The following is a 27,704-nucleotide window of genomic DNA, read 5'->3' on the forward strand; positions in this document are numbered from 1 at the left end:
CAAACCTAACTTTGAGCTTAGTCTCCCTAGGGTTATCATCCCTCTGTAATCAAGGCATCCTGGTTGTTGATTTGGATATTGTTGAGTGAGATTCTAGTACAAGCTACTCTCTCTCCCTCATCAATCTCTTCTTCTCCAACCCCAATCTCTCTCCGCGAATTCTGCCGCGTGCCTCTTCCAGGAGATTCTATTGGCGTGGTCCATCGAGCCACGGGGGTAAGTATCGGGTGTATCGGGTTGGTGTGCGTGCGTGAGTACCAGCGTTCTTCGTGTTCTTCGTGTTCCTCGCGTTCTCCCACCTCTTCCCTTGGTCTTCGGGGTCAAATCGCGAGATCGGGCCACTCCCGGGATCTTAGATCCTCATCAGAAGCTCCCCTTCTCGTCCTTCCAAACTTTACAAAAACTTTTGAGATTGAGTCTGATGCGAGTGGACTTGGTATTGGTGGCGTTCTTATGCAATATGGAAAACCCGTGGCATACTATAGTGAGAAGTTAGATGGCGCACACCTCAACTATCTTTATTATTAAACGGCGATCGGTGGTGGTCGTACGTAATTAAACCAGGCCAACTTCGGTACGTCAAAAAAAACCATCCGTTCTGTTGGAAAACCAGTCTTTCCTTCGTACGGTTTTTTATGTTCGGTTTCCGTTCCTCCCTCTTCCAACGAGAGTTTCTATGATTCTCACCGAGCGCCGCAAGGCTGCCGCCATCGTCTCCATGGCGGCCCCAGACCGATCTCTTCGTCCGACTCCTGCCGCGCCGCCGGCCACGCGCATGAGATGGAGACATCGTTGGCGGTCGGCACACGGGCGTGGTCACAGGCGTGCGAGTCAGCACTGCATCCAAGCTCGCCGGGATCCACACCGCGTACCAACCTGGAGCGGTGAAGTCGGTTTATCTTCCCTACGCCGGATTGATTTGCCGGGATGCACGCCGTATTGACCTGGAGCGGTATCGACCTGGAGCGGGGACGGGATCCACACCATACTGACCTGGAGCGGGGAAAGACAGAGTTTTCTACTCTCTGGCCGGTTCGCTCGCAACGGAGCGGTTTAATGGAGCAGCTTGGTCGGGAAGACAGAGTTACAAGATCACGTATATTATTCAGGCAGATTGTTTGTTCAGGGTTCTCAAAAGTTCAGGCCCAGAGAATACTACAGGTATTTCTTCAGAATATTCGGCCACCACGATCCCTGTCGTCGATTGGGAGAAGTACTTGACTGATGAAGCACCGGTGTCTTTGTGTGGTTACTGTTGATGGATATGCTGAATATCCGTGACATAATGCGCATGCGTAACTCAACATCGGGACTGATCTTACCTGCATGCTATGTTGATCATGGATGGATATCATTAACTCAACATCGGGATTGTACAAAGAGGAGATGCTTTTCTTTGAAGTGTGCCTTGGGTGGAGACGGAGGCCCCAGTACGGGTCATAATCCGCAAAGGAAGGACGGCAATCAGATTGCTCAACGTGCATGAACAACATTTGTACTGAAGTGCAATTCGTGTTCTGCAGTGCCACAATTTTGGAGACACGAGGGAAAAGGAGATGGTTCTTTGGCTGGCTAGGTATGAAGACCAAATCATCGTCGGGTCATAATCTGCAAAGGAAGCAGGGCAATCAGATTACTCAATTGTGCACGAATTTTTTTTGCAATCCCGGGACTCAGGAAACGCTATAGGCTGGGCCGTTCTCCGCAAACTTTCATCAACGAGTTAGTAAAAATAAAATCGTCGGGAAGTGCACATATGTTTATATCCGAGAAATAAACGGTCTCTCTTGACACGCAGAAAAGAAAATAGAAATTAGCAACCGGAATTGGATTAGATGTCATATAGGCAATATGCCATGAAACTAAGGGATGTTCGTTTTCCTCTTGTGTCGATGAAGCTAAGCAATACGGGATGAGGTCACTGATAAGAACAATGCAACAATGACGGAGCCAGGAGGAGATGCACAGGGAGAATAAAGACAAAATAAACCATGCTCAAAAGACTAGAGCGAATGCCACTCAGGCAAAGTCAGGTGGATGCAAGATGCAGGTGAACAAAGAAGGAAAATGGATCTTTGAAAAAGGTAGAAGATGACACATATATTTCATCTACAAGTTGTAACAAACCTGTGGTGGAGATTGAGGTAGAAAATATGAGGAAAAGGTTCGAAGAAAGGCAATATTTTGTGTTCTAACAACTGTGGTATACCAATTAAGATCGATGCTAACGGATTGACTTCGATCTACTGTTCTACCGATCATGAAATACCATTTTAAGATCCATATTAGCGCATCACATGTTACAATGAACCTATATATAATATAGTACATGTAGAGAGTCAACAAACAAGAAACAATGAGAGGAAATCATCCATCCATCTTTCGTTTTTTTCGAAAAATCCGTAGCAACGCACGGGTATTCTGCTAGTCCTATTTATGACAAGGAACTTTATGCTTTGGTTCGTGTTCTTGAAGTTTGGCAACACTATCTTTGGCCAAAAGATTTTATCATTCATTCTGACCATGAGTCTTTGAAGTATTTGAAAAGCCAAAACAATTTGAACAAACGACATGCAAAATGGGTTGAGTTCATTGAGACCTTTCCGTATGCAATCAAATACAAGAAGGGCAAGGACAATGTAGTGCTGGATGCTCTTTCCTGCAAAAACACCCTTTTGCTTACTTGTTTGGATTTTCATGTCTTAGGACTTGAGGAGATCAAAGAACTCTATCCTTCCGATTCTTTCTTTGCACCAATATTTGAGAAGTGTTCCGTTGAACGAGGCTTTAATGTCTTCTACTTGCATGATGGCTACTTGTTTAAAGCCAACAAAATTTGCATACCCGAGTCTTCTCTTCGAAAGTTACTTTTCCAAGAGTCACATGGAGGTGGCCTTATGGGACACTTTGTGATAAGGGCTAAGCCCAAGGATGTGCCCGATCTTCACGGATTTGGGTGGATTTCGTGGGGGAGGTGGATGAACGCGATGAACACGAAGAACACACACACGCACACAAATCGGTTTTCCCTCGATAGAGGTTGCGAGAAAAGACCTTCCGGTAGAAGTCCCGCAAAGAGATCGACAAATCGAAGCTCGCAAGATCTAGAAGGGTGAAAAGACCGGAAGGTTGATAGAAGTGCAAGCAAAAGACCAAATAGGTAGAAGTGCAAGCAAAAGATCAAACAAACGGTAGAAGTCACCAAAGAGATCTTCACGAGTCGATAAGGAGCCCGGGTGGATACAAGATCAAAGATCTAGGTAGGGTTCCCACAAGGGTGAGCTAAGCTCAGGTTTAATTTCACATCAAGTCTAATCTCAGATCTGAGCCAACAAGGCTATTTATAGGTGGGGGCGAAGGGGTAAGTTACACACTGAAAAGTGATGTCTCGCTGAAGTTCGATGGGGCGAAAGTTCCGGTCGTCCTGGGCGAAAGTTCCGGTCGTCCTGGGCGGAAGTTCCGGTCAGAGGCGGAAGTTCCGGTCTTGTGGGCCGGAAGTTCCGGTCGGGGCGGAAGTTCCGGCCTTGTTCCGGAATTTGCCCATTTCCTCGCAGTAACATCCAATATGGTTTTGACAGACTTTCGGAACTTGGGCGGAACTTGGGCGGAAGTTCCGGCAGGCGGAAGTTCCGGTCCTTCGGGGCGGAAGTTCCGGCTGGATCCTTTTCCCTGGGCACTGGAAGGCATCTTGAGGGCATCTGGCCGGAAGTTCCGGTCCTGGGGGGCGGAAGTTCCGGCCTGGGCACTGTAGCTCCATCTTCATCATTTCCAGCTCTCTCTCCATTGGCTTGGTCTCCATGGCTCGCGTTTTGGTCGATGTACCTGATTGAACATAGGGTATTTGCATGAAGTAGCAAGCCATCCAAAGGGGTATCAAAAGCATACGCGGAGAGGAGCGAATTCACCTCTTGGTGTAGGGCTTGGGCTCGAGCTCGTGTCATTGGACCACGAGGAGGGCTTGTCGGTCTTGATGTAGTGTCGACCTTGGGTAGGGCTACATCATCTCCCCCCTTGGGAAAGAGTCGTCCTCGACTCTAACGTCTCTTCATCTTCATGGTATGGCGAGAGGCCGGACACATTGAATGTGTTACTCACCAAATACTTGGATGTTGGTATGTCTATGATGTAGGCGTTGTCGTTGATGCGCTTGAGGACCTTGAAGGGACCGTCGCCTCGGGGCTTGAGCTTGGAGTTTCGTTCTTGAGGGAAGTGGTCTTTGCAAAGGTGTAACCACACTAAGTCTCCTTCATTGAAGATCCGTGCCTTTTTCTTCATGTTGAGGCGTGTTGCTTGACGAAGAACTTGTTGCTCGATTGTTGCCCTTGTATCTTCATGTAGCTTCTTCATGTATTGAGCTCGCTTGTCGATGTTCATGTTTACTTGCTCATGTAGCGGTAGAGGAAGGAGGTCAATAGCCGTAGGTGGTTCAAAACCATAGACAACCATGAACGGGCTTCTCATTGTTGTGGTGTGCTTGGCGCGGTTGTAGGCAAACTCCGCATGCGGAATGCAATCTTCCCATAACTTCAAATTCTTCTTGACAAGGACTCGTTGTAGTGTGAAGAGGCTTCGGTTCACCACTTCGGTTTGCCCATCGGTTTGTGGGTGTGAGGATGAGGAGAACAAAAGCTTGACGTTGAACTTGGCCATTAGTGTCTTCCAAAGGTAACTCGTGAACTTGACATCTCGATCCGACACAATGCTTCTTGGTACACCGTGGAGTCTCACAATTTCCCTAAAAAAACAAGGAGGCAATGTGTGAAGCATCATCCGTTCGGTAGCATGGTATGAAATGAGCCATTTTAGAGAATCGATCAACCACTACAAAAATTGAATCATGACCATATTTGGTTCTAGGCAATCCTAGCACAAAATCCATACTTATATCGGACCAAGGAGCATAAGGAATAGGCAATGGTGTATAAAGACCATAGGGGTTGGAAGTTGACTTAGCTTGTTAGCATGTTATACACCGGTTGCATAGGCGCTCCACATCTCGCTTCATTCTTGGCCAATAGTAATGGGTAGTGATGTAGCCCCGGTCACCGACGTCGCTACACCAAGACCATCAAGTGCAACCCCGCCTATCGTCGACGCTACACCATGGCCAAAGAGTCCCCCAAGTGGACCTTCAACCCTCACCCACGCTACACGCGACAAGGTGAACTCCTTCCTCTCGATACTCGACCTCGTAGATACCTTGAATGGAATGCTACCTCATGTCGACATGTTATATGTCATTAGGTACAAGAGTCATCGAGGACCGGAGAGGAGGAACACCCATGGTGCACGTAAGCGAGGGAAGGGAAGAGGAGCCATTCATCATGGTGCAAGGAAGAGAGAAGAAGAAGAGAAGAAGAAGAAGAAGAAGAAGAAGAAGAAGAAGAAGAAGAAGAAGGAAAGAGGAGAAGAAGGCTGGCCGGCCCAGAACCCGGTTGGACCGGCCCCACGACCGGACTGTCCGGTTGCCGCCCGGTCGACCGGCCCCAGGACCGGACCACCCGGTCCCAGGCCCGGTCGGACCGGCCCCAAACCGGATCCGACGGGAATGACTCCCCAAGCTGCCTAAGTTATCCACTTGCGTACCTTTTCGGCCCAAGCTGGCTTGTACCTCTATATAAGCACCTAGGACCCCTCCTTTACCCCTTAGACAAGATGATAGCTTAAACATGAAGATGAGCTTTGTCTCCCTAGGGTTTCATCCCCTTTGTATCAAGGCAACCTATGTTGGATGATTGGATTTGGTGTGTGAGATTCTAGTGTTACCCACTCTCTCTCCCACTCCTAGATTCATCTCCCTCACCAATCTCTCCGCTCGGAATTCTACCGCGTGTCTCTTCCGGGTTGATTCTATTGGCGTGGTCCATCGAGCCACGGGGTAAGTATCGATTGTATCGGGTTGGTGTGCGTGCGTGAGTTCATCGTGTTCTTCGTGTTCTTCGCGCTCTCCCTCTCTCCCTCCTTTGGATTTTGGGTCAACCGCAAGATCGGGCCACACACGGGGTCTTAGACCTCATCATATGGTATCAGAGCCTTTGGTTTCCGCGGATTTGACCCTCCACCCACCGGATTTGCCCTCTAAAAATTTTCCAAAAAATCCCCAAAAAATAGCCCTAATTTGCCTTTGGATGGATCTGCGATTTGGTTGCGTTTTGAGTGGTTTTGGTCCATGGATTTGGTGTTGAGGTGCTTGATCTACTATTTCCCCCACTTTCTAGCCCCCAATTCCATCGTTTCCTTCGATTTGGGTCGATTTGGGCGAGTTTTGCTCAAGAACAGGAGAGAGAAAACTTCCTGCCCGCGAAATCCGGTCAACCGGGTTTCAACCGGGCTGTAGACCGGCAGCTCGGCACCAGGGCCGGTCAACCGGCGCGCAGACCGGCGCCAACCGGCGCCAACCGGGCCGTGGACCGGACAGCCTCGGCACCAGGGCCGGTCAACCGGGCGCTGCACCGGGCAGGCCGGTCCAGGGCTCGGTCAACCGGGCGCCAACCGGCGCCACCTCCACCACCACCTCCGCCAACCACCGCCACCCTCTCCGCCGCCGGCAAGCACCGCCACCCTCCCCAAACCACCGGAAACATCACCGCGGCCCCATAACCTCCGCCGCAACCGCAAGAGCATCGACACCACCACCACCGGCTTACCACCGCCACCGCCGCCAAGCTACTTTGACCCTTTTCTTCCGCTACCTTGTGTTTGCTTGTTCCGGTTTGAGTGCCTTGTTTGTGAGACTAACCCGCAGCTCCGAAGCAAGTGACGACATCCTCGGCACCCCGGACTTGCAACCGTACTCTTGACACCACCGCCTTCATCGCAAGTTGTGTGTTCCGACACCGCCTAACATCTTAGGTATAACTTGCTCCCCACCTTGTAACCTCTTTTCTTTTGCGATCTATCCTATCGAGCATTGCTTGTCTAGTGTTGCGAGACATTGCACGTGGCCCCGCATTGTGAGGTGTGTGTGTCGCGTTGAGTAAGGCACCCAAGCAAACACTCGTGTGGCAAGATAGCAAAAGCGAGGCTAACACCATCATAGTGTGTGAAAAAGCCCCAAAAACACAAAAAGAGTGCGAGTAGCACCATACATCCATACATCCATACATCCATACGCCCATACATACAAAGTGTCCACGTGCCACCAAAGATACAAACGAGTGCAAGTGCCACCAAATACAAAAGAGGGAAAAGCTTTTAAGCAAAAGAGAGAAAAAGAGAAGAGAGGCCACGTGTGAATCTTGTTGTCTCTTCCTTTGCAACCGAAGCTTTGATCTCTTCTTGTGTTAGTGTGACACCGAGCACCCTTGCTCAAGGGCTTCTTACACTTTTCCGCTCATTCCTTGGTCGCACTAACCCCGTTCATCTCGTGTGTGCGTTCCACATCTTTTCCGTGTTTATAGTGATCATCGCTTTGACATTTGAAATTTTTGGATTTCACCCACTCTTGACAACATACTTGATTTCGGATTTCGTCTTTTGGCTTTCCACCACACTCACCTAACACCATATTTGCTAGCTTTTGCGTGTGCTTTTGTGTGAGTGCCCGATACAATTGATTTTGACCTCGGCTTTTTGGATCGCCCGATCTTATCATACCACGGTAAGATATCGAGGTAGTCTTCTTCCACTAACATACACCATATAGATACCATCGTCCTAACATGTATAGCGACGGAGACGACACGGAGGAGTACATGGAGTACTTCGAGGAGGACACCTCCTCAAGCACCGCGGATGTGGACGAACATGTGGAGCTCGACACCGACTCTAGCTCCACAAGCATCATCGGCATGTCCGACATCGAGGAGCTCGACAACGACCATGGCTCCCCAAGCATCACCGACATGACCAACATCGAGGAGCTCTACATCGACAATGGCTCCTCATGCATGGACGACATAGTGGAGCACCACCTCGAGCACGACATGGACGACATGGTGGAGCACCACCTCGAGGACGACATGGACGACATGGTGGAGCACCACCTTGAGGACGACATCGACGAGCTCTACATCGACACTAGCTCACCACTCATGGACGACATGGTGGAGCAACGCCACGACTTCGACATCGACACCATGGCGGAGCCTCACCTAGTCTCCACATGGAGCAAAGACGATGCACCCTCGCATCCATACTTGGCCAAGGGAGCTACATATGAAGATGGAGGACATCCACGATGGCACCATCATTTGGACCACCAAGAGCGTCCTCAACATGAGCGTCATCGACACACTTCTTCGAGCTCCACAAGGCGCCACCATGAGCGTGCTTATGCACAAGATCGTCGACCTCAAGTACATCATATGGAGCATCAAGAGCGTCCCCGACATGATCGTCATCGACACTCTTCTCCAAGCTCCACAAGGCGCCACAAGCGACATGCCACGCCACATGAGCCATCATCTAGGCATGTCGAGGATCGTCATCGACATACACCATCTCATGATCGTCATCGACATACACCATCTCATGATCGTCGTCGACCATCACCACCTCATGGAGCCCATCGACATACGTCACCACATGATCACCGCCGACACAAGATACTCCATGAGCGCCATCGACACACATCTTCCACGGATCATCGACGACACTCCTCAAGCCATGGTGATGATGTCCGAAGACGAGATCCTCGACATGAAGACGACAAACACCATCATCCGGTGTCTACCACTCCAAGGATGGCAAGTGCACATCGCGCATACATTCCTCATACGGCGACTTCCACCTCTAGTGCCACCACCACAATGGCCTCTACCTCGTCACATGCCTATGGACTCCGATGCTACAAGTGCAAGCAACAAGGCCACCCTCCGCGGGAATGTCCCAATCTCCTATGTGAGGTGTGCAAGGACAAGGGTCATGAGGCATGGCAATGCACAACGCCAAGCGCCAAGACACTCTTCTTCGACAAACTCCAAGCTCAAGCCACCAAGAAGCCTTCGACGCCCACACTTCAAGATGAAGATCGACAAGGCCAACACAAGGATGATGTGGATCCGAGCATAGCTCTCCACGACACTATGGCGCCACCGATGGAGGATGACTTGGGAGGAGATGGAGTTGAGCATGGTGAGCATGGGATCTTCCCTTCACCTATGGAGGCGCATGGAGTTGAGATGGTTGAGCATGGGAATCTCCCTTCAACCAAGGAGGCGCATGGAGATGAGAAAGTCGAGCCTACTCCCATATGCTTGATTGATGAGTTGGTACCAAACCCATGTGAGCATGAGAGCCACATAGCCCACTTGAGCGAGAGTGATAGTGAGTTGAGTGACTACCACTCCACATGTGAGTTTGAGTGCTTCCAATTGGAGGACATGAGTGATACACAAAGTGAGTTGAGAGAGGTAGATGATAGGTCCATGGAGGACATCGATTTTGCTAACACATTAACCTCTCCCTCTTTGGTGTCTTCTTATGTTGCATTAGGTTCCGAGGAGGATGAGTTCCCGATCATGGAGACGATGTACATGGTGCATGACGACGATGATATCTCACCATGCTTGCTCCAAGATGGACAGGTCGACCACATGGATCCTCCTACTTCCACCACACCTACTTCAAATGAGTCGCCCTACAAAGGTAACAACATAGGTGTTGGTGATGCCATGATCCCACTAGTGGACATGACGACTTTTGAATGCATGCATGATCTTGATGACACATTTGATACATCATATGCTACTTTCATGTTCCCATGTGCTACTTTGCTTGATAACATTGTTGATCCTGTGAATTTGAGTGCTTGTGATACCTTGACCATGCCATGCTATGAGAGCTTCAATTTTTCCACCATTGCTTGCAATATGTCGACCACTTGCTCTTTGCCATGTATTGCTTGCAATGATAATGATAGTGATGACATTAGCTTCCGCATGCTTTGCCCTTCATGCTTACACCATTCCATGATCCTTGCATCCAAGATTGTGAACAATTGCTCTTTTCTATGCTTGGTATGCAAGAATGCTTATTTTGTTGTCCATGAGATGGCCCCCATAGCCTTCTCCATTTTTGATGATCATGAGTTCCCACATGCCACGCATGCACCTTCTTGCCATATGCACCATCGCCATGCATTTCATACTATCTTGCTTGACACTAATGGTGATGTGCACAAGTCTTGGAACATCATGATGGATGATGTGTTCCTCTACCATGCACATACGCTCTTTGTTTTGCTCATTCCATGTGTAGGTACCCGACCATCGACTTCCACCGCTACGGAGCATGAGCTCACGAAACGCGCAATTGAGAGCTACCCCGACAAGGACCTAACCAGCGGGAATCACACCAAAGGGTATGTTCCCACAAGCCTTCGCCCTCATGTGCTTCCGACTTGCCTTGTCGAGTTTCCGGTTTGGTCCAACTCCTCGTCGCCCCTTTTGCCTCTTATGCAACTTATCTTGAAACATCTTGTTGGCACAATGATTGTTGTATGTCTTGATGCTTTCATCATACACTCCGAGATTCTCGAGGACCATGTCATACATGTGAGAGACACCTTATGCATCTTGTGCCACATGTCACACAAAAAGTTGCTCTTCTTTGGATTTCTCATTTCATCTTTGGCATTTGCAATGGATTCTTTGACACTTGAGGATACCCATACTTGGCTCAAGCCAACCACACTTTCCCAAGCTAGAAGTCTCCAAAGCTTTGCCATTGCACATAACAATTTTGCCCACAATTTTGCCGCCGATACATGCCTTTTGCTTGTTCCATTTGTTTGGGACAAGACCACATCACACTTTCTTCACACCATACAACTCTTACATGCACAAATTTTTGACCTTCCACATTTTGGATACAAACACACTCTTTTGGTTCCCATTTTTGCCTATTGCCTCTTGGAGAAACGACTTGATGCTTCGTATTTGATTGAGAGACTCTTGTTCGCCTCTTGGAGAACCATTCGCAACTCGTTTTTCCCCAAGCTCTTCTTCGACCGCGACTTTATCCCTCTACCACAACATGGGAGAACCGTCATGGACTACACCTTCGATGAGGAGGAACAAGAGTCGAGGACGACTCTTCCCCAAGGGGGGGGAGATGATGTAGCCCCGGTCACCGACGTCGCTACACCAAGACCATCAAGTGCAACCCCGCCTATCGTCGACGCTACACCATGGCCAAAGAGTCCCCCAAGTGGACCTTCAACCCTCACCCACGCTACACGCGACAAGGTGAACTCCTTCCTCTCGATACTCGACCTCGTAGATACCTTGAATGGAATGCTACCTCATGTCGACATGTTATATGTCATTAGGTACAAGAGTCATCGAGGACCGGAGAGGAGGAACACCCATGGTGCACGTAAGCGAGGGAAGGGAAGAGGAGCCATTCATCATGGTGCAAGGAAGAGAGAAGAAGAAGAGAAGAAGAAGAAGAAGAAGAAGAAGAAGGAAAGAGGAGAAGAAGGCTGGCCGGCCCAGAACCCGTTGGACCGGCCCCACGATCGATCGTTCCGGTTGCCGCCTCGGCCGACCGGCCCCAGGACCGGACCACCCGGTCCCAGGCCCGGTCGGACCGGCCCCAAACCGGATCCGACGGGAATGACTCCCCAAGCTGCCTAAGTTATCCACTTGCGTACCTTTTCGGCCCAAGCTGGCTTGTACCTCTATATAAGCACCTAGGACCCCTCCTTTACCCCTTAGACAAGATGATAGCTTAAACATGAAGATGAGCTTTGTCTCCCTAGGGTTTCATCCCCTTTGTATCAAGGCAACCTATGTTGGATGATTGGATTTGGTGTGTGAGATTCTAGTGTTACCCACTCTCTCTCCCACTCCTAGATTCATCTCCCTCACCAATCTCTCCGCTCGGAATTCTACCGCGTGTCTCTTCCGGGTTGATTCTATTGGCGTGGTCCATCGAGCCACGGGGTAAGTATCGATTGTATCGGGTTGGTGTGCGTGCGTGAGTTCATCGTGTTCTTCGTGTTCTTCGCGCTCTCCCTCTCTCCCTCCTTTGGATTTTGGGTCAACCGCAAGATCGGGCCACACACGGGGTCTTAGACCTCATCAGGTAGATAGCATGGCGAGTGTCTTGTCTCGCCCAAAGTGTCCCATAATACCACCACCATGCGATTCTTGTAAGAGCATAAGGCGAAGAGACGACATGGGGATGCAAAGTTTGTTGCCCTTGAACAAGAATCCTTGGTGCAAATAGAAATCATCGGTGCCCTTATCACTCGAACACTTTGCAAAAATTGGGCCAAAGAAATTATCGGATGCATATAAATCTTTGATTTCATCAAGACCCAAAACATGGATATCCAAACGAGTGAGTAAGAGGGTTAGCTTGCGGGAAAGAGCATCCGCAACAACATTGTCCTTTCCCTTCTTGTATTTGATTACATATGGAAAGGACTCAATGAACTCAACCCACTTTGCATGTCTTTTGTTCAAGTTGTGTTGACTTTTCAAATACTTCAAAGACTCATTGTCGGAGTGAATGACAAACTCTTTTGGCCAAAGATAGTGTTGCCAAACTTCAAGAACACGAACCAAAGCATAAAATTCCTTGTCATATATAGGATAGTGGAGGCGTGCGCCATCCAACTTCTCGCTATAGTATGCCACAGGTTTTCCATCTTGCATAAGAACTCCACCAATACCGAGTCCACTCGCATCGCACTCAATCTCAAAAGTTTTGGAAAGGTTTGGAAGAACAAGAGGTGGTGCCTCGGTAAGTCTCTTTTTCAACTCATCAAAAGCTTTTTGTTGTAGCTTGCCCCACACAAACGAAACATTCTTTTTGGTAAGTTCATTCAAAGGGCAAGCAATGGTGCTAAAATCTTTCACAAAGCGGCGGTAGAAACCGGCAAGTCCATGAAAACTTCGAACTTGACCAACATTGGTAGGAGTGGGCCAATTGTGGATGGCCTCAACCTTGGAAGAATCAACTTCAATACCATCGGCGGAAACCACAAATCCAAGAAAAACCAACTTGTTTTGAGCAAAGGTGCACTTGGGAAGGTTTGCATAAAGCTTCTCATGACGCAAGATGCATAAGACTTCTCTCACATGTTGCACATGGTCCTCGAGATTTTTGCTATAAATGAGAATATCATCGAAATAGACAACCACACTCTTGCCAATGAGAGGTCGCAAGATGTGATTCATGAGACGCACAAAAGTGGATGGAGCATTTGAAATACCAAATGGCATGACAAGCCATTCATAGAGACCAAGTTTGGTCTTGAATGCCGTCTTCCATTCATCACCTATTGCCATGAGAATTTGGTGGTAGCCACTACACAAATCAATCTTAGAGAAAATCGTGGCACCACTCAATTCATCAAGTATGTCATCTAAACGCGGAATGGGATGGCGGTATCGAACGGTAATGGCATTGATGGGGCGACAATCCATACACATTCGTTGCGCCTCATCCGGTTTAGGAACAAGAATCACGGGAACCGCACAAGGGCTTAAGCTTTCACGAACATACCCTTTTTCGAGGAGGTCTTGTATTTGGCGTTGGATCTCGTTTGTGTCTTTGGGGTTGGTGTGGTAGGAGGCGCGGTTTGGTAGAGGGGCGCCCGGTATGAGGTCGATGCGGTGCTCAATTCCTCAAAGCGGTGGGAGTCCATGAGGAAGCTCGTCGGGGAAGACATCTTGGAACTCCTTCAAAAGAGACAACAAAGACGAAGGAAGTGTTGTTAAGTTGTTATTCTCCGAGGATGGCCCCTTGCAAATGAGCACATAGTGCAATATGGTGGATGGGTTGTGGTGCAATTCTCTCATCTCACTCTTGGTAGCTATGAGGACATTCTTCATCTCACTCATATATGGCTTGTGGTGCTCACTTTCTTTTTGGTGGGTCACTCTCTCACCACTCATCTCACTAGTGATGGTAGCTTCCTTTGCCCTCGCTAAAGCCTTTGCATTGTCCGCAATTACTTGGCTAGGAGTCATTGGGCGTAGGATGAATGTCTTGTCGCCGACCTTGAAGCTATAGGCATTTGTGTAGCCATCATGGCTTGCTCTTTAGTCATATTGCCAAGGGCGACCAAGTAGCATGTGGCACACCGTCATGGGTACTACATCACAATCAACGGTGTCTTCATAGGCGCCAATCTTGAAGGATACGGAGACGGTGTGTTGTATCTTGACGTTTCCATTGTCACTTAGCCATTTCACATGGTAAGGGTGGGGGTGTTTCCGGAGTGTAAGGTTGAGCTTGGAGCATAGTTCGGTGCTTGCAAGATTGTGGCAACTCCCTCCATCGATGATAACCTTTATTGACTTGCCATTGATTCCGGCTCTTGTTTGGAATATGTTGCACCTTTGATCTTCATTGGGGAGTGCATGGGTTGTCAACACTTTGGTCACCACAAGAGATGGACTTGCATCATGCACACATAGGACTTGCTCGTGGTCTTCCAAGTCATCATCTTCATGATTGGTTGCGGCTTGTACCAAGGCTTCATATTCACCTTCACTCAAGTACTCCACATCTCCATCATCTCGAGTTATCATAACTCTTGTGTTCTTGCATTCAAAGGATTTATGTCCTTGAGCTCCACACTTGAAACAAGTGATGTTACTAGATCCCGTGGAAGCTTTGGAGGACATAGTTGATTGATCCGGCTTGAAGCTTGTTGTCTTGAAGGCACTCTTCGTTTGCTTGGGAGGATCCTTGGGAGCAATAGCACTTGCATTTTTGATGCTTGAGGAGGTGTTAGTTGCATTTCTCGCGGCGAAGAAGGACTTTGTTTTTGCACTTGCTATGTCTTCTCGCACTTGGCGCTCGGCTCTTGTAGCTTGATGAAGTAACTCAACCATGTTGGTGTAAGGCAAGAATTCCACTATCCTCTTGACGGGAATGTTCAATCCATTCAAGAATCTTGCCATTGTTTGCTCTTCTCGCTCATCCACATTGGCACTCATCATGGTCATGTGCATCTCCTTGTAGTACTCCTCAATGGACTTGTAGCTTTGCTTGAGTTGAGTAAGCTTGTTGAAGAGGTCGCGTTTATGGTGGTTGGGCACAAAGCGTTTGTGCATGACTTCTTGCATCTCTTCCCATGTGGCAATGGGCTCTAGATCTTCCTTGTCATGCTTCTTGTTCACTTCTTCCCACCAAACATTTGCATATCCTTCAAACTCTAGTGATGCCATGGCCACTTTCTTTGCTTCGGAGAAGTTGTGTATGCGGAAAATCTTGTCAACCTTGAGAACCCAAGATAAGTATGCATCGGGGTCTTCTTCCCCTTGGAACTTAGGCATGGTGAACTTGAGCTTCCCAAAGATTTCCTCTTCATTGCGGTTATTGCGTCTAGGAGGTGGTCTTTCTTCACCAATATCTTGACGTTGTTGAGGTAGATGTTGTGGACCTTGAGCATCTCTATTGTTGTTGCTATGTTGTTGACGAGGGGGTGGTCTTCCATGACCTTCATCTTGATCATCATTGTTGCGGAAGCGTCGAGGCATCACACTTTCTTCACTTGATGCTTGGTGATGACTTGATTCTTCATTTCTTGCCCTTGGAGGTGGTCTTCTAGCATGAGGTCGATCATCATGATGGCGGCGATTGTCTTGACCTTGAGGGCGTTGATGATGAACAACATTGATGATTTGGCGCTCTTGGCGCGCTTGCCTTTGTTCCTCTTCATGAAGGCGTTGTCTTCTAGCTTGTGCTTCTTGTACTTGTCGTTGCCGCTCTTGTTCTTCAAGTGCTTGTTGTTCATTGTGAAGACGCTCTTGTTCCCTTGCTCCAACTAGCTCTTGATAATGTCGAAGGCGTTCTTGCTCTTGTTGGAATTGAGCATTGAGGTTCTCTTGGTGAAGGCTCTCTTCTTCAAGGCGTTGACGTTCTTGGACAAGTCGAAGTCGAGCTTGCTCCGCTTCTTGAGCTTGTTGGTGAAGCACTTGAACATCCACATTATGGTGGCGTGGGTCTTCATTGGAATCATGGTTAGACGGTGTAGGAGCTCGTGACCTTGAGCTATGAGAGCGCGAAGACCTTGAGTGGTGTCTTCTATCTTCTTGACGGTTGAGTGTATGGAGGATATTGTCCAACGCCGTCTTCATTTCCCTTGTCTCTTGACCTAGCAAGTGTTGCCTTCAACTCATTGCCTTGAGTTTCAATCTTCTCATTGAGGTCTTGAACTTGATTGTTGAGGTCATTCCTTTGCACTTGAGCTCTTTCTTCATAGCGGACATTGGTATCCTTGAGCATGGCTTCAAATTGATTGAGCTTGGCATGGACGGCTTGAGTAGCTATCCAATGTTGGTGCCGCGTCATCGGTAGTTGGTTCCCTTCTCCACTAGACATGGTTACAACTAAAAACAAGAACTATGTGGTGGGTGGTTAGGAAAGACTACCAAAAGGGTCAAAACTTACAAACCAAATTCGAAAAGGTGTTTCAAGGCGGAGGGCAACCGATATGTATGCACACACACAAAATCAAAAACTCTATATGGTGTTCGGTATGGATGTGGAAAGCCAAATGGAAGAACCAAACGAAAAGTCTATTGTCAAAAGTGGGTAAGATCCAAAAGTCACAAGTCAAAGGCGGTGATCACAAAAGGCATACACAAGGAGGAACACACGCGTGGGACAAAATGGGGTTAGCGCGACTTGGAAAATGAGCAATAAAAAAATGGTCCTAACGAAGACTACTAGCTCGGTGTCACGCTAACGCAAGAGAGACCGTGGCTTGGTTGCAAAATGGAGAAGCAACAAGATTTGCACAAGACGCCTCTCTTCTCTTTTCTCTCTTTTGCTTAAAAGCTTTGGACTCTTTTGTGTATAGGTGTCACTCACACACTCTCTTCTTTTTCTTTTTGTATTTTTCTTTCTTTTTCTCACTATGCAAGGATACTACTATCTATGTAAGTATGTCACACTTCTTTTGCTTATCTTTTCACACGAGCTTGCTTCGTAGCTTTGCTCAACACACGCACACCCTCACGATCGGGACGCTTGCGCAATGCTTCGCAACACTAGAAAGCCACTCTCGATAGGAAAGGTACGCAAAAGAGGCTAGGGCTACAAGTTAGGAGCAAGTTATACCACTTGATGATGGTGGCCGACGATCTTGAACTTGCTATGGTGGAGGTGTCAAATGAACCGCTTGGATCCTCGGGGTGCCGTCGTCGTTGTCGATGTTGTGGAAGCTTTGTGGTAGCTGAAATGGCACTCAAACCGAAGTCCAAACACAAGGGGGTTAGTACCAAAACAAAAAACGAAGGTTGCTGTCAAAATTTCGGCCAGCCGGAACTTCCGGTCCTGAGGGGCGGTACTTCCGGTCCCGGGAGGAACTTCCGATCCTGCCGGGTGGAACTTCCGGTCGCAATCAGATCTGTGGGCTGTTCGTCGATTTGGGCGGAAATCCGGTCCGAAATCCTTCGAATTCGAGGAAAATTTGGCACTAGAAGCTGTGGGAAGGTGGGGGAATTGCAGATCAACACCAAAGACAAGTTTCTATTGGAGCAAAACCACAAACAACTCAACCAATAGCGAGATCGATCCAAGGCCAATTTGGGGCTATTTTTTTTGGGAAATTTTTTTGGATTTTTTTGGGGGCGAAATTGGTGGAATTGGGGGTGGTGGGGGTCAAATCCGTGGCAACCAAAGAGTTGATGATACCATATGATAAGGGCTAAGCCCAAGGATGTGCCCGATCTTCACGGATTTGGGTGGATTTCGTGGGGGAGGTGGATGAACGCGATGAACACGAAGAACACGTAGGGGAATCGTGGGGATACAACACACACACGCACACAAATCGGTTTTCCCTCGTTGGCCCGAACCACTGATGACCCACAAGTATAGGGGGTGTATCGTAGTATCTTCGATAAGTAAGAATGTCGATCCCAACGAGGAGCAGAAGGTGTTGACAAGCAGTTTCGATGAAGGATTCACTGTAAATGCTCACAGACAAGTATTCAGGGGGTTTTGATGTAACAGTTGAATAAAGTACGAGTAAGTAAAGTGCGAGAGTAACAATTGCAGCGAGTGGCCCAATCCTTTTTAGCACAAAGGACAAGCCGGTTTGTTTACTTATAATGACCAAACGTTCTCGAGGACACACGGGATTTTAGTCTAGTGCTTTCGCTACATACGGCTAAATAATCTTCATTGTTTTGATAAGTGTTGTGTGGGTGAACCTATACTAATGTACCGCCCTTCCTAGGACTAATACATACTTGTGATTATACCCCTTGCAAGCATCCGCAACTACAAGAAAGTAATTAAGAATAAATCTAACCACAGCCTTAAACTCTGAGATCCTGCTATCCCTCCTGCATCGATATACCAACGGGGGTTCAGGTTTCTGTCACTCCGGCAACCCCGCAATTAGCAAACGAATACAAGATGCATTCCCCTAGGCCCATAAAGGTGAAGTGTCATGTAGTCGACGTTCACATGACACCACTAGAAGAATAACACCATAACTTAAATATCATAACATTGAATATTACTCAACCATAGTTCACTACTAACATTTAGACTTCACCCATGTCCTCAAGAACTAAACGAACTACTCACGAGACATCATATGGAACATGATCAGAGGTGATATGATGATGAATAACAATCTGAACATAAACCTTGGTTCAATGGTTTCACTCAATAGCATCAACAACAAGTAGAAATCGATACCGGGAGAGTTTCCCCTATCAAACAATCAAGATCAAACCCAAATTGCTACGGCGGTGACGATGTCCAGCGGTGGAGACGGTGGTGATGATGGTGGAGATGATGATGATGATGGTGATGGAGATGATGTCCAGCTCGATGACGGTGACAATGGCGTCGATTTCCCCCTCCCGGAGGGAATTTCCCCGGCGGATCTCAGCCCGCCGGAGAGCTCTTTTCTCTCTGGTGTTCTCCGCCCCGCAGAGGCGGCTGTAACTCTTCGTGAGGTACCGTCTGTGGCTTAGGTTTTCGGGACGAAGGATTTCGCGAAGAAAAGGAGGCGAAAGGGGCTGTGGGGCCCCCACACCACAAGGTGGCGCGGCCAGGCCATGGGCCGCGCCGGCCTGTGGTCTGGCCCCACCTTGGGCCTTCTCAGCTCCCCCTTCTGGCTTCCTTCGTCATCTGGAAAAATAGGATTTTTGGTATAATTTCCTTCCACAGTTGATCTTCCGAAATATTGCGTTCTGACGGTGCTTTTTCCAGCAGAATCCTGGCTCCGGTGCTCGATCCTCCAATAATGATGAAACATGCAAAATAGATGAAATAACATAAGTATTGTGTCCAAATATGAAATATATCAATGAATAACAGCAAATTATGATACAAAATAGTGATGCAAATTGGACGTATCAACTCCCCCAAGCTTAGACTTCGCTTGTCCCCAAGCGAAACTGAACTCAGTAAACAGGACCACATGTTTATGGAGTGAAGAGTCGATAAATAAAATACGGACAAGAAGCATCATATTCATTCACACAAGACATTCTAGTAAACAACTTCCTCATATAACTCAACTTGAAACAAGTATAAGGTAATCACAAATAAAGGTGCATAAAAAATCATAGTTGGTGATGGCAAACTTCGTTCTTGGTCAGAGAACAATTAACAGGTTATACTTATCTAACGAGCAATGCTCTCATATGAAAGTTTATATTGCACAACTTGCATACTCAATCATAATAGTCTCCTCATGATCATTGATAACTTGCAAAGCTATATTCATTCAGATAAAACTTGTACTAAACAAGGAAGAATAAAAGACATGATGAAACCAATCACAATATAATGGTTTGATCACAACAACTCAAATACTTGCTTGAGATGGAGGGAAATAGGTTTACTGACTCAACATAAAGTAAAAGACAGGCCCTTCGCAGAGGGAAGCAGTGATTAAATCATGTGCTAGAGCTTTTTCAGTTTTGAAATCATATAGAGATAATAAAAGTAACATTTTGAGAGGTGTTTGTTGTTGTCAACGACTGGTAGCGGGTACTCTAACCCCCTTGCCAGACAACCTTCAAAGAGCGGCTCCCATTTTATTTTTATTTTGTGTGGCACTCCTTCCAACCTTTCTTTCACAAACCATGGCTAACCGAATCCTCGGGTGCCTGCCAACAATCTCATACCATGAAGGAGTGCCTTTTTATTTTGGTTTTATTATGATGATGACACTCCCCCCAACCTTTGCTTACACAAGCCATGGCTAACCGAATCCTTCGGGTGCCGTCCATCAATCACATACCATGGAGGAGTGTCTATTTAGTTTAATTAATTTGGGACTGGGAATCCCATTGCCAGCTCTTTTTGCAAAATTATTGGATAAGCGGATGAAGCCACTAGTCCATTGGTGAAAGTTGCCCAACAAGATTGAAAGATAAAACACCACATACTTCCTCATGAGCTATAAAACATTGACACAAATAAGAGATAATAAGTTTTGAATTGTTTAAAGGTAGCACACAAAGTATTTACTTGGAATGGCAGAAAATACCATGTAGTAGGTAGGTATGGTGGACACAAATGGCATAGGTTTGGGTTTAGGTTTGGATGCACGAGAAGTATTCCCTCTCAGTACAGGACTTTGGCTAGCAAGGTTAATTAGCAAGCATAAGAGTCGAAGGAAACAAACAAATATACATGTGATAGAAACAATCATGCATCTTCCTTGTAAGCACAAACAATTTTAACTTCAGAATAATAAGCTATGAACTAACATGAAAGAAAGACAATGGAACAATTACATGTATTTTTTCTTTTCTACTTAAACCTCAAGGTGTTGTTGCTATTGACCAATGCTAAGTTTGCCAAAACCAAATAGATTTATTCAATGCTCCCAAAGTGATACCAATACTAACAACAAGGTAAATCATATAATAGAGATTACAAACTAAAATAAGATGTGCAATATGTAAATGATAAGACTTCTCATTAATATTCCATAACGATAACTCACACCAAGGGATACATAGACAACCAACTAAAGGAGAGATACTTCCAAACTGCAACCCATCTTATATGATAACTTCCCTACTCATGATATGACACTACTTGACAGTAAAAAGTAAAAGATAGTGATGATATGATACCGCGGCACTCCCCCAAGCTTGGAACAAACCAAGGGGATGCCAATACCGATGATGAATTACTCCTTCGGCGATGGTGGTGATGAACTCCCGTCATCAAACTTCCAAGGAAGAGGCTCTCCATCAAGAAACGACATCTTGGTCTCGGGGATCCTGAAACTAGCAGCACGGCGTATGTATTTAAACCTGTTTTCATACTCACAGTTCTGATTCTGAACGTCGTAGAGCTGTGCTTGGAGTTTGTTGGTGGTGTCGTGAAGTGAGAGGATGTCGCCCCATAGCTTTGCGGTTTCCTTCTCGTGTTCAGCAATGAGTTCAGACACAATCTTGTGGAAGATATCCACCTCACGCTCAGCCATCTTCTTGTATTTGAAGACCTCCTGTTCTAGCTTCTCCATCCTGTCTTCCAAGCTTCCTTCTCCTTTAGGACCCTGAACATCCTTGATCTACAGTTCTCCCTCGACGAGCATCAACTCCTTTGGGTGCATCCTCAGCTCCTCCATGTACAAGTTGCCAACATCCTTGCGGGAGCTGTCCTTCGGAGTTTCCGACGAAGACATGATGGCTCTAGATCCGAAACAATTCCTGGCAGAAACAGCTCGAAACAAAACACGTCGAGAAAACGATATACGGACCTCCAGGGGTCCGGGGGATTATATAGCAAAAATTTTCAAGACAAAAGGAAAGTACCAGGTTGAACCAGAGTCGGAAAGGGGCGACGAGGCGGCCAGACCATAGGGCGGCGCAGGCCCAGGCCAGGCCGCGCCGGCAGATGGTGGCACGCCCTCGTGCGTCTTTTCCACTCCGTTTCGATCTCGTAATTTTTCATATTTCCCAAAAACAGCAAAAATATTGTTCGGAAAGTAAATTGCGAACTTTTTATTACGAGTACTGTTACCTATTCAAAGTCGAGTTCTGGCGGACTGTCAATTTGTCCTTTGATGAAAGCCTCCGGTGTTTCCACTCGAATAATATCAACATCAACATTATAGGAATCACCTGAGATATAATGCTTGAGTCTTTGTCCATTCACCACTTGTGTGGCATTGCCTTGGAGAGAGCTAATTTTGATTGCTCCTGAACGATACACCTCCTCAGCAACATATGGTCCTTCCCATTTCGAGAGTAATTTCCCTGCAAAGAATCTGAGACGAGACCGATACAATAGGACTTTATCCCCAATATTAAATTCTCTTTTGATAATCCTTCTATCATGCCATTTTTTAACTTTCTCTTTAAAGAGTTTAGCATTTTCGTAAGCTTCACTTCTCCATTCATCTAGAGAACTCAATTGTAGCAACCTCTTATTACCGGCAAGTTTAGGATCTTTATTTAATTCTCTAACTGCCCAATAAGCTTTGTGTTCTAGTTCTAAAGGTAAATGACAAGCTTTCCCATAAACCATTTTATAAGGTGACATTCCCATGGGATTTTTATAAGCAGTTCTATAAGCCCAAAGTGCATCCTTCAATTTACTAGCCCAATTCTTTCTAGTTTTATTAACAGTCTTTTGCAAGATAGATTTAATCTCTCTATTTGATAATTCTACTTGCCCACTAGTTTGAGGATGATAAGCGGAAGCAATTCTATGATTAATACCATATCTAGCAAGAGTTTTTCTAAAACCACCAAGAATAAAATGAGAACCTCCATCAGTTATAATATATCTAGGAACTCCTAATCTAGGAAAAATAATATCTAAAAGCATTCTTAAAGAGGTCTCACCATCAGCACTTTTTGTAGGTATGGCTTCCACCCATTTAGTAACATAATCAACATCAACAAGTATATGAGTGTTACCTTCTGAAGAGGGAAAAGGTCCCATGAAGTCAAATCCCCAACAATCGAACGGTTCAATAACAAGAGTATAATTCATCGGCATTTCATTGCGTCTAGAGATATTACCAACCCTTTGGCATTCATCACAAGATAAAATAAACTTCCTTGCATCTTTGAAGAGAGTTGGCCAATAAAAACCTGATTGTAGAACCTTTTGCGCGGTTCTTTCTCCGGCGTGATGTCCTCCATAAACACTACCATGGCATTTACTCAATATCTCCTGTTGTTCATATTCGGGAACACATCTTCGCATAATACCATCCACTCCTTGATGAGGTCTGAGACCCGTGTGTGGCCCGATCTCGCGGATTGACTTCGAAACCAAGGGGGAAGATGGGAAAAACGCGAGGAACACGAAGAACACGGCGATGAACACGAGGAACTCCGAGACTCACGCACACACACACCCCGATACACCCGATGCTTACCTCCGTGGCTCGATGGACCACGCCAATAGAATCACCCGGAAGAGGCACGCGGCAGAATTCCCGGTGAGAGATTGGGATTGGAGAAGAAGAGCTTGGTGAGGGAGAGAGAGTATCCTGTACTAGAATCTCACTCAACAAGTTCCAAATCAACAACCAAGGTGCCTTGATTACAGAGGGATGATACCCAAGGGAGACTAAGCTCAAATTTAGGTTTGAGTTTAAAACAAGTCTAAAGAGCTAATGAGGGGTCCCAGCTACTTATATAGTCATACATGGCCAGCAAGGGCGAACAGGTACGCGAATGGATAAGTTAAGGCAGTTTGGTGGGGCATTCTCGTCAGGTCCGGTTTGGGGCAGTGCGGCCGGGCTCAGGGACCGGCCGTCCGGTCATGGGTCCGGTCGACCGGGCGCAAACCGGGAAACTGCGAAGTTTCCGGTCGTCGTCCGGTACGAGGGAGCTGGCCCGGTTTGCGCCCGGTCGACCGGGCCTATGACCGGGGCATCCGGTTGTAGGTCCGGTCTGACCGGGTCCTGGACCGGCCAGCGTCCGTCTCTTCCTTGGAGCGCTTCGTGCGACGTTGGCTTTGGCTTCATGATCATCTCCATGTCCAGTTGCTTCTCTCCTTCCCTTGACCTTGGCGTCTCCTCCTCTCCGTGGTCTTGACGCGCCTTGTACCTAATGACACATAGCACGTCGGCATGAGGTAGCAATCCATCCAAAGGGGTACCAAGATCAAGGGTGGTGAGGAGCGAGTTCACCTCATCATGAAGAGCTTTGACTCGGGCTCGTGTCATCGGTCCACTTGGGGGACTTGTTGGTCTTGGTGTAGCAACGTCGGTGACCGGGGCTACATCATCTCCCCCCCCTTGGGAAAGAGTCGTCCTCGACTCTTGCACCTCCTCATCTCCATGATAGGGTGACAAGTCCGAGACGTTGAACGTGTTGCTCACCAAGTACTTGGATGTTGGTATGTCGATGACGTAAGCGTTGTCATTGATGCGCTTGAGGACCTTGAAGGGGCCATCTCCTCTTGGCTTGAGCTTGGAGTTTCGCTCATGGGGAAACCGGTCCTTCCGGAGGTGGATCCAAACGAGGTCTCCTTCTTCGAATATCCTTGCCTTCTTCTTGGCGTTGATGTGGTTGGCTTGACGAAGAACATGTGCTTGTATGGTTGCCCTTGTCTCTTCATGTAGTTTCTTGACGGCGGCGCGCTTGTCGAAGTCCATGTTGATGCGCTCGTGGAGGGGAAGCGGAAGTATGTCGAGTGCCGTGTAAGGTTCGAAGCCGTAGACGACCATGAAGGGGCTCCTTGATGTAGTCTTGTGCTTGGCGCGGTTGTAGGCGAACTCGGCGTGGGGAAGGCACTCCTCCCATGACCTCAAGTTTTTCTTCACGAGGACCCGTAGGAGGGTGGAGAGGCTTCGATTGACCACTTCCGTTTGGCCGTCCGTTTGCGGGTGCGATGATGATGAGAACAAGAGCTTGACTCCAAACTTCGCCATGATCGACTTCCAAAGATAGCTCATGAACTTGACGTCTCGATCCGACACAATGCTTTGCGGTACTCCATGTAGGCGAACGATTTCCCTGAAAAACAATGAAGCAATGTGTGAAGCATCGTCGCTCTTATGGCAAGGTATGAAATGAGCCATCTTAGAGAATCTATCCACTACAACGAATATGGAATCATGACCATGCTTAGTGCGAGGCAAGCCTAGAACGAAATCCATGCTAATATCTGTCCATGGTGCAAAAGGAATAGGCAATGGCATGTAGAGACCATAAGGGTTGGAGGTAGACTTAGCTTGTAAGCATGTTGTGCACCTACGGCAAAGGCGCTCCACATCTCGCTTCATCTTTGGCCAATAGTAGTGGGTTGAGAGCATGGCATATGTCTTGTCACGGCCAAAGTGGCCCATAAGACCTCCTCCATGAGATTCTTGCAAAAGCAATTTTCGAAGCGAAGACGCGGGAATGCAAATCTTGTTGGCTTTGAACAAATAGCCATCATGCAAATAGAAATCATCCACTCCTCGCTCAACGGAGCATTTCTCAAAAATGGGAGCAAAGAAAGAATCGGAAGGATAGAGTTCTTTGATCTCTTCAAGTCCCAAAACATGAAAATCCAAACGAGTTAGCAAAAGGGTGTTTTTGCGGGAAAGAGCATCCGCCACAACATTGTCCTTGCCCTTCTTATATTTGATCACATATGGGAAGGACTCAATGAACTCGACCCATTTTGCATGTCTTTTGTTCAAGTTGTGTTGGCTTTTCAAATATTTCAAGGACTCATGGTCGGAATGAATGATAAACTCTTTTGGCCAAAGATAGTGTTGCCAAACTTCAAGAACACGAACCAAAGCGTAGAGCTCCTTGTCATATATAGGATAGTTGAGGCGTGCGCCATCTAACTTCTCACTATAGTATGCCACGGGTTTGCCCTCTTGCATAAGAACACCGCCAATACCAAGCCCACTTGCATCACACTCAATCTCAAAAGTTTTGGCAAAATTTGGAAGAACAAGAAGTGGAGCTTCGGTAAGACGTTTCTTCAACTCATCAAAAGCATTTTGTTGGGCCTTGCCCCAAATAAACGGAACATTCTTCTTGGTAAGCTCATTCAAAGGGCAAGCGATGGTGCTAAAGTCTTTCACAAAGCGGCGATAAAACCCGGCAAGTCCATGGAAGCTTCGGACTTGGCCAACATTTGTAGGGGTAGGCCAATTATGGATGGCCTCCACCTTGGAAGAATCAACTTCAATCCCATTAGCGGAAACCACAAAACCAAGAAAAACCAATTTGTTTTGAGCGAATGTGCACTTGGGAAGGTTAGCATAAAGCTTTTCATGGCGCAAGATGCACAAGACTTCTCTCACATGTTGCACATGGTCCTCGAGGTTTTTGCTATAAATAAGAATATCATCGAAGTAGACAACCACGCTCTTGCCAATGAGAGGACGCAAGATGTGATTCATGAGGCGCATGAAAGTAGATGGTGCATTGGAAAGACCAAAAGGCATAACGAGCCATTCATAGAGACCAAGTTTGGTCTTGAATGCCGTTTTCCATTCGTCACCAATAGCCATGCGGATTTGATGGTAACCACTACGCAAATCGACTTTAGAGAAAATCGTGGCACCACTAAGTTCATCAAGCATGTCATCTAAACGCGGAATGGGATGGCGGTAACGGACGGTAATGGCATTGATGGGGCGACAATCCATACACATCCGTTGCGTCTCATCCGGTTTAGGCACGAGGATCACGGGAACCGCACAAGGGCTAAGGCTTTCACGGACATACCCTTTGGCGAGGAGATCTTGAATTTGACGGTTGATCTCCTTGGTCTCTTCGGGGTTGGTGCGGTAGGCGGCACGGTTTGGGAGCGGAGCGCCGGGTATTAGGTCGATGCGGTGTTCTATGCCGCGGAGTGGTGGTAGTCCATGAGGGAGCTCGTCGGGGAAGACGTCTTGAAATTCCTGCAAAAGAGACAACAAAGACGGAGGAATGTTGGTTAAGTCGTTAGTTGCCGACGAGGGTCCCTTGCATATGAGCACGTAGTGCAATATGGTGGATGGGTTCTCTTGTAGCTCTCTCCACTCACTCTTGGTGGCTAGAAGGACACTCTTGGACTCACTCATATATGGCTTGTGGTGCTCACTATCTTTGTGGTGGGTCGCTCCCTCTCCTCTCATCTCACTATGGTGGGTGCGGAGTTGTGCCCTCGCTAAAGCCTTCGCATTATCCGCGATGATTTGGCTAGGAGTCATCGGGCGCAATTCGAACTTCTTGTCGTTGACCTTGAAGGTGTATGTGTTGGAGAGTCCATCATGTATAGCCTTCTTGTCATATTGCCAAGGGCGGCCAAGCAACATGTGGCACACCGTCATGGGTACCACGTCACACTCGATGGTGTCCTCATAAGGGCCGATCTTGAAGTTGACGGTGACGGTATGTTGTATCTTGACGTTGCCCTTGTCACTCAACCATTGGATATGGTAAGGGTGAGGATGCTTGCGGAGAGTGAGGTGGAGCTTCTCACACAACTCGGTGCTCGCAAGGTTGTGGCAACTTCCACCATCGATGATGACCTTGATAGACTTGCCACCAATTCCGGCACGAGTTTGGAAGATGTTGCACCGTTGTTCTTCCATATCATGAGGTTGTGTGGTTAGCACCCTTGTGACCACAAGTGAGGGACTTGGGTCATGCTCACATAAGAGAGGATCTTCTCCACTTTCTTGTTCATAGGCTTCTTCACTTGCCACGGCGGCTTGCACAAGGGCTTCATATTCATCTTCATCAAGAGTCTCGATGTCACCATTCTCCATAGTGATCATGACCTTGGTGTTCTTGCACTCAAACGATTTGTGACCTTGGGTGCCACACTTGAAGCAAGTGACACTAGAGGGTCCC

Source organism: Lolium perenne, chromosome 4 (assembly GCF_019359855.2).
Source record: "Lolium perenne isolate Kyuss_39 chromosome 4, Kyuss_2.0, whole genome shotgun sequence".
Lineage (NCBI taxonomy): Eukaryota > Viridiplantae > Streptophyta > Magnoliopsida > Poales > Poaceae > Lolium > Lolium perenne.